Source organism: Arctopsyche grandis, chromosome 6 (assembly GCF_051622035.1).
Source record: "Arctopsyche grandis isolate Sample6627 chromosome 6, ASM5162203v2, whole genome shotgun sequence".
NCBI lineage: Eukaryota > Metazoa > Arthropoda > Insecta > Trichoptera > Hydropsychidae > Arctopsyche > Arctopsyche grandis.
This window is the reverse complement of record NC_135360.1, coordinates 18525579-18534752: the sequence shown is the minus strand read 5'-3', so window position 1 is coordinate 18534752 and position 9174 is coordinate 18525579. Positions and strand designations below refer to the sequence as shown.

At 34.6% G+C, this 9174-nt stretch overlaps 1 protein-coding gene across 1 annotated transcript in view; it reads left to right on the top strand.

Annotated features, from left to right (window-relative positions):
* The window catches only part of LOC143912634 (tolloid-like protein 1), a 108498-nt gene continuing 99324 nt past the window's right edge, over window positions 1-9174 (top strand). The window contains exon 1 of the mRNA XM_077431929.1: window positions 1-162. The gene's annotated coding sequence lies outside the window, so the exon portion shown is untranslated. The remainder of the gene's footprint in view (window positions 163-9174) is intronic.

The window sequence follows — 9174 nt, the reverse complement described above, 5'->3', positions numbered from 1 at the left end:
GCACACGCGTGCCGCCAGCGGCTGGGAGCGGCCGTGCCGTTGGGCGGAGAACAACCCCCCGCCCCACCCCGCCCCCCCGCCCCCCGGAAGGCGCTGCGCCCCCTGGCGACCGCCCGCTCTCCCAAGCACCATGGCGGACGGCCGTTCACGCCGCACCACCGGGTGAGTACTACACCTCGACTCTCTCGCGTCCATCTCGGGAAAACCAACCCCCAATCGATACCGAACCACTACCAACCCACCGACAACAAACCGTTTAACAATAATAAATAAATAAATAAATAAATAAATAAATAAATAGAGAGACGCGGTTCGAAAACGCCCATCGGCACACGCTTATTACATCACTGCGGATCAAACGCGCCCCCTTCTCACCTTACGCCTTCGCTCAGGCGCTCTATAGTATCTCCTGCGCCCCCTGTGCTCCCCCGCAGCCCCCGGTCTTTGCGGGGATGTGCCCCCTTCGGGTGGTGCGCCCCCTTCCGGCGCCCCCGTCGCGGGGAACGTGCGGGGTGAGGGATTTGGCGCGGTGTCGCGCGCTCGAGGGGCGTGGTGGTTGCTGTGGGTAGGTTGCTTTGGGAAAACCACTCTTGTGTGGTCGCCGTTGGTGTCTTTTCCGCACGACACTCGCAGCCTCTCTTCCAAACGTCGAAAGGCGAAAAATGTCGCCAATGCGTTCGTGATGCGAGGAAAATTTGGAAAATTCCTGACAGTATTTAAAATTGTATGGACGTTCGTACGATGAAGAAATCCAATGTTGCTGTTTTGTGTCGATCGTATGTACATACATAGCTTTGTTGTATAACATGAGAGTACATATATATATATATATATATATATATATATATATATATATATATATATATATTCAATTAAATTATAATATTATTTTTTTTTTTGGATTGTTTTTACCTATAATCTATTATATTTTTAACTTTTTTTATTATATTATATATTCGAAGATTTGATTTCGTATGTCAATGCATTTTTTTCTATATAGGTACATACGTACATATATATGTAAGTATTATTTTTAATTGTCAAAAGTGTGTATTTTAATTGTATATGCATGTATGTACATACATATGTAGGTATAGGAATAGGTAAATACTGTAAATAAATTCTTTTAGTGGTCTTTTATGAGGGTAGTCCTTTTATGTCGTAAAAATTTGAATGATTTTTGGGTTTATTTTTATTTTCGGCGTTCAATTTTATTTCAAATACTGGCTGATTAGGAAAAAAAATAAATCAAAAAGTGGCACTTTTGGTGCTTAAAAAGTCGTATCTTCTCAACATCGAAAGTTAATACTATACAGCGATAAATAATATAACAATAATATATTATTCAAATTATAATAATACTAATCAGAAAGATATTATACAATTGTAATAAATTTTAAACTTTTGATTGAATTAAAATTTGTTTAATTATTGATATTTTAATTAGTATTAAAAGTAGTAAAATAATAATAAGTCAATTTTAAATTCTAATATGTTATTATAAAAAATATTCAATACCATTTCATAGATATGTAGTATAATTTTGAATTTAAATATTCAAAAATATACAAAATTGTGGAATAAATTTATTTATTATTATTATCAGTCTGTAATATTTGTGCCTCATGCATATTTTTGCTATTATGCGGAATTACCCTGCCACTTTGTTTGTCTCTATTTTTAATATTTTTCGTAAAGACGTTGAAATATAGGTTTGCGGTTGGATACATTTCTAAATGGGTTTGTACAAAATCTAGATGTAGTCGAAATTAAAATCTATCTGAACCTATCGAAACAAATACGCAATATATGTATATTGTAATAAATGTAAATGTACTAACTTTTACTATTTATTTTATGGTAATAATGTATAGTATGTTTTTGTTGTAACGCCATATATTTTAGAAAGTGATAGATTCTTAGAGGGTGCTTTTATAACGAGCTTGCATTATTAACGTACATTGTTGTCCTTCGGACAATGGCATCAGTGACGTCTCAAAAAACGATCTTCGTGAAGGGAGCGTTTTTGAAAATTTAAAAGGATTTTTTGCACGGCGTATAATTTCTTCTTAAATCTTTCGAATTTGACGCGTCCATACATATTTCATAAGGTCTCGAATACCGAACGGGATTTTCATTCACCGTCGATCCTACTCGTCGAGGACGCTTAAATTATTATTCCGAGAGTTCGGTATGTGTAAAAAGTATGTATTATTAAAATATTATACGACATACATGACAGTAAAAAAGATTGTCTTTTCGGGGAAATATGTGGCATTTTAACGGCAATGGAGAAGTTTGAGAATTGCTTGGATGCGGCAACTGTTCCCATGAACTAAGATATTAATGCAACTGACCGGGTTAGAAGATAACCCAACGTCGTTGCCAAAAACTTTCTTTCACGATGCACATTTTCAACCTTACCTACATATTATATGTATGCATGTATCAACGAATACATATGTATACGAAAACTCTAGCATTTAATACTATCTCAATTTTGATAAAATACACATGTATTGTCTTCGTCGGAATTAATACATCAAGAGTAATTTTTGGTGCAGTACAAATGTTTAAAGCTTACATATACATTTTAGCTACATATATACATCCACTCAAAAATACAGTGATATAGCATTTTCAGGATCAGAGACAATATTTTCAAAATATTCAAAAATTAAAAGAATATTATTAACAATACACATGTAAGTATGTATATACAGAGCACATTTAATAAAAACACGTATCTTTAATATGAATGCACTTTTGATACAACCATTTCTTAAATCATTTAAAAAAGATTTAACAACCCATACATATAGCGTCTCATATGTAGATGTGTTAGTATGATTTATTTCATGACTTAACATGTGTGCATATGTATACATACATACATATATGTAAATAATCACGAGTATAAATCGTTTGATCCGTTCGTCTAATTCGGCGCCTAAAACACGTATCTTTGCAATAGATACAGAATGTTTATTTTTTATCTATGTGTCGACGTTCGAGACACGTCTGAAAGAGTGATGTCATGTCACACGATCACCCTCAATCATGAATAATCGTGTTTGGGGGCGTGAGCAACATACGAAACTATCGTGTAAACTTTATAGATAACAGTTTATGTATCCGTATATATGTATATATGTATTATATGTAGGTACTAAACCGAAAATTCGTCGGTTTTCTCAAATCAAAGATATAAATATACATTAAGATTTTAATAATAAGACGAGATACGTCTTTATATTTTGATTAATATATTTGTGTGTGGGTGTGTGTGTGTGTGTGTGTGTGCGGCGTTGATTTGACCCAATTACAAAGACACGCTTTTCCTCTCAAAATTCGCCGCAGCCTCCTCATCGCGGATACTCTCTGGCCAATTTGAGTCACTCAATCAAAAGACACTTTCGATACGTGCGTATTGTTACGTTCGCGCAAACAAAGTGGAAGAGAACGATGGGTAAGAGAGAGAGAGAGAAGAGAAAAATAATATTAAAAAATAATGGCGATTTTAAACCGCACCGTGTCGGTTTTTCATATTTATGTATGACGCGTACCTAATTAAGCAAATCTATAGGAAGCTTTTTTTTACAGATCAATAAATGAGGAAATTTGCATATCTGTATGTATACATACATAGGTACATTTAGTAATTATTCAACGTAGATCCAATTTAATATTAATTTTGATATATTATAATCATCATCATCATCTACAGCTGGTCACCATCCATTGTTGGATGAAGGCCTCTCCAACACGCTTCCATTCGGCTCTGTTTTGAGTAACTCTCATCCATCTCACCCCACACATTTTTACCCTAATTTCATCTACCCATCTTCCCTGCGGTCTTCCTTTTACCTCTTTGCATTCTCTCGGGCACCATTCTAGCACTTCTTTTGTCCATCTTTCGTCTATTCTTCTAGGCACGTGGCCCGCACTACCCTTGCCACTACCATATCACTATGTCCACTTAGTACCATATCACTATGTCCCTTATCATACTTCTTACCCACGTTATTCTTTCCTCGTTATGCCGAGCATACAACGTTCCATACTTCTTTGAGTACATTGGACTTTGTGTAGCATCTTGGTGTTTAAGTCTTGTTCAAGTCCATATGTCATCACTGGCAAAACGCATAGATCTAAGATCTTTTTCTTCAGACAGAGTGGCATTTTTTATTTAAAAACAACATTCATTCGTCCAAAATCACTCCATCCTAATTTCATACGTCTCTTTATATCTTCTCCTTTAATACTGGACATGTTTATTATTTATTTTTATTTATTTTTATTTTACATATATACCAGGAAGGCCTTACAGGAAAATCCCAATGCGCCTTCCTGGCCAATTACAAATACAAATGCAGCATTTGTTTATTATAAGTCGTTGAATTGCGAGACACTGAAAAAACTCGCAAATTAACGAGACATCTATGAATTGTACATAAATTTTTATTGTACATTCATCAAATTTCAAATAGTGGTGACATAGTAGGTAGGAAGGATTTTTAGCCAATTTATTTTCCGGGAACCGTTTCAACAATGAAATCAGAGAAAATTGGCAAACTCTGATAGGAAACGATCAACCTGGAGTCACAAATCCAGGTCTGACCAACAGCATACTCTGAAAAATTCATTTTCATTCAGGGATAGAACCCGGCACCTTCATGACGGTAAGCAGAAGCTTAACGTCCGAGCTATGCTGCTGGCTATTTGACCTTAATATAAATAATTATTTACAATATCGGCTTATAATTAAGTATTTTTTATTTAATTTGTACTATAGTGCCATGATAGATTACCCCAAATCGATTTTTATATGTACATATAAAAATATAAAATTAATTCAAATATAAAAAGGAAATCAGTATTTTCATTCACCGTCTTTTTCATTTCATTCATTATTTACAATCTATTTTCTAATATCTGAGTAACCGTTTCGACAATAAATTAAATAAATTGGCAAACTCTTAAAGGAAGCGATTTGATAGGAAAGTATGTTTTTACAAAAAAAAAATCAGGAAAGGTCAAAATATTACTTCTGTCTTCAGATCTACGTCAATGTGTGCTTATTAATGTCCATTTATATTATGTACATATGTATTATCCAGCACTGCACGTCAGCAGCTTAGTTCAACACAGCACAGCGCTGCACGGAAAAGACTAGTTCATTCATAGTATACAGCACCACTCATTTTCAGCACGTGCGTACTTGTTTCAGTCGAGTGCTTGGCAAAATAGGCTTACCTATATTATACATTATAGATCGCGACGATACAGCGGAATATTGCTTGCGCCGTATCGTCTAGTAAAAATTGTCACAATATGACGTTTTCAAAAATATTTATGGCCGCACTTTTGTTAGTGTGGATGCACTTGCCACTATGACGTCACGTCATGTGTGAATATTTTCACAATGGCTAAAGAAAACCGATTATGCTTGATACTTTTCGGTGATGTGTACTGCTGTATATGTATGTGTCGGTAGCTGTTGTTTTAGCGTCTCATACACATTATGGAACATTTTAATGTGACCATATAGAATGTACTAAATAATATTTTTCGTACTGCTGCTTATGTTCAGTTGTCGGCTAGAGCTGCGCTGTATAAAGGAATTTTAAGAGGTATTTTTTTAAATGTGTACATATTATACATACACGCATATGTATATCGTTAATATGAAAATATTTATTTTCTTTAAAAGATTTGTTTATTTTTCATTTGGTTGATTTTTTTAAACATTTCGTATGTACATATAGTATATCTGTCTAGATTTGTGTCTTACAGATGTAATATAATATAAGCATTCATATTTCACAATATATCCATTTCATTTTACTTTAAGCGTTTCCGGAATCGTGTGACATTAATGTAGAAAGTTTCATATATCGGAAAATTGTTCTTCTCGTTCTGTGGCGAAATTTGTTTTCGTTTACTACTACGTACTTTTGGTACATACACTGGATGCTTGGACGAAGGCTTCTCAACTAAATCACTTCCTTTCTTTGCTTCTTATATGACGACTTCACATTTGAGCCGCACTTTAATGTGTTCATCAATTCGCTTTGTTCTAAAGCTCGGCTACACGACGAGTGATGCAGATCTGAGACGATTTTCCGAGCTGAATCGCTGTTGATTTATATATGTACGTATACTTTTTATTTATTCGTATATAATTTTGCACTGACGGATTTGAGAAGGTTAAAATAAAAAGAATAGTTAAAATTAATCAAGCTGTCAAAAATGTAGTATTGTGTAGACATTGTATTATTCGAGTGACGGTATTTTTGTTGTATGACGAGAAGCGCAGAATAGTGGAAAATCTTGGAAAATGGTATTCGAGTGGCCTTGGGAGACCCATAAAAGATTGTGTCGATGTATGGGAAAAAATGCCCATTGAACGAAATGGCTGTGTAGCCAGGATACATTATACAATATTTCATCTGAAGCATTGTATGTATGTACTATATACCGATGCGTAGATATTTAGAAAAGTGTTAATTAAAAAATGAAAATGGTACGCATCTGTTTAATAATTCGGATTACTCTAAGCTTCTTCTGCGGTTTTTCACATTTTCGAATTTCACATTCGAAGTCCCAAATACACTGCGTTTGCAGTGTTGAATACAATTTTTCCAATTTTCCGGAAAATCTCCCTCGGTGCTCTGATACATTTCAACTTTTAACGATCAAACTTTTGTCACTTTTTATTCGGCTTTGGAGTTGGGAAAAATTGAACGTTTTTTGGGATGAATTTTCAACGCATACGAAATGCATTTTCCAATATTTTCATTTTTATATCATTCTACGAACGCGGCATTAAACTACATTGAAATCACATTGAAAAGAAATATGACACGTTCATAATTCACATTAATATGTATTTTTAAAACTAAAAGTCCTTCAATTATTTGCCATTGATGCCATTTGGATATGAAACTTGGACATTGAACGCAAAGATGCTTCACAAAGTCCAATGCACAATACAATGATCATGGAACGCTGTTTGCAGTATGGAACGCTGTTTTCTTGGTATAAAGATCAGAGATAAGAAACGGAATAAGTGGGTGAGAAGTATAACAAGGGTGGTGAATATAATGTAGATAGTGAAGAGATTGAAAGAGCAATGGGCAGGTCACGCAGCTAGAAGAGTGAACTAAATGTGGACAAAGAAAATGTTGCAATGGTACCCGAGATAATATAAAACGGTGAAAGAAAGGGCGCAAAGAAGATGGGTGGACCCAAGCGCAAAACAGAGACGAGTGGAAGCTTGTTGGAGAGGCCTTCATCCAGTATTGGATGGTGAATGATTGTAGATGATGATGCTGATGATATAATATTAAGTATGACACGCGTTTGAATTCCATTAAGGCTTCTTTTAGAGCGAGCTTAGCTCACTGATTGATCGGTTATATGTACATATGTATACCAATAGAGAGCTCATTGAAATAGTTCTATAAAAATTAATACAATTAAATTTAACTTGTCCAGCAAAATCGTAATCCATTAATTTCTTTCTATTATTATAGAAATATGAAATGAATTTTTAGGCGATTACTTTACGTATGAATGAATATTTCATATATGTATGTTGGTAAATTTTATGTTATTCTTGAACGTGTCCATCATCGTGAATAGAATATAGTGTGAAGTGTTCGCGAAAAATATGTAAATGCTTTAATATTTGAAAATTTGAAGAAGCCGGAGATGTCTGATCGTTATTCAAGTCGACAGGGAAGAGTTGGAACCTAGTTTTAGACGACAGCGTTAACACTTTAGCGTCCCGAAGGCAAACTGAAGTGTTCTGAACAATGGTACGGTCATCCCCCACTTCAACTCGAACATTTACCAACTTCAAGCAACGCAAATTAATATTGAGTGCAGTTTTTCCACGTGTAAAAACTTGCACTGAAAAAATAAAGAATGTCTACTATTCAGGTGTATGTATTATTTATTCGAATTAAATTACATACATATATGTATGTAATAGTTGAGATTTCTTGCGTATTTCATATCGAATCTTTTCTTTGGGAGGACGTCGAAAGGTTTCAGCCGATTTGTCATCTCTATCGCGATATCGACTGAGAGGGATCGAAGGGGTTATAACCCTCTGTTAACGTGGGGCCGATCTGACCCAAGCGACAGATAAGCGTCGACACATTGACACCGTCGCACCCCATCGAATTACACGCAAACTTCAATCTCGATTATACGTATATCAAAATTTCTTTTCACTTTCTTTACACACGTGGATATATAAAGCATTAGTAATGTATGTACATACTTTGGGTGAAATATTATAGGGAGACATATTTGAAACTTATTAAAAATGAAACCTATTAAAATTAATAACAGAATAATATTTAAAAATATATACATATATATTTTTTGATATTCATAATCTTTCAAAAACACAATTATCCTTAAGAACGTAGTTACATATTTATGTAGTTGTTTTTTTTACAATATTTTCAGGCTTCAATATACGCATATGTACATATGTATTCATAAATAGCCAGTAGTATTGCACCGTAGTTGCGTTAATGTTAGTGCTAAGTACCGAGAAGTTCCGGGTTAGAGCCCTGGTTTGACCTCGAGTGCTGCAGAAATAATTTATTCGAAGTATTTCTGCAGCACTGCCGGTCAAATTTGAATTTTTGTGACTAGGACTTGATCGATTCCTATCATTGTTTGCCGATTTATTTGATTTCATTGTTGAAATGGTTCCTCGCCAAATTAACAACCAACCTACCTACTATTTGTCAACACTATTTGAATATGATTTCAAATTTGTAATATATAAATTTATATACGATGTATATATGTATGTATGTACGAGTTTTAAACCATAGGTGTCGCTTTGGGGCAATCTGTAATGGGACGATGGTAAAAATATAAATAAAAAAGATTTGATCAAATTTTGAAATTATTTTCGATGGTTGAAATGATATGCTATGGTTGAAATGATATTCTATGGTTGAAATGATATTCTATGGTTGAAATGATATTCTACATATGGTTGAAATGATATTCGCATATTTCCTTCGCAATTATTTCAACGCGAAAAATCTCAGATAAACATGTGAAATGCGCAACCCAGTGACGTCCCTAGACTATGAGCCGCCCATAAGCAAAGTTCTAAATGTCACCCCTTTTGTAAATATT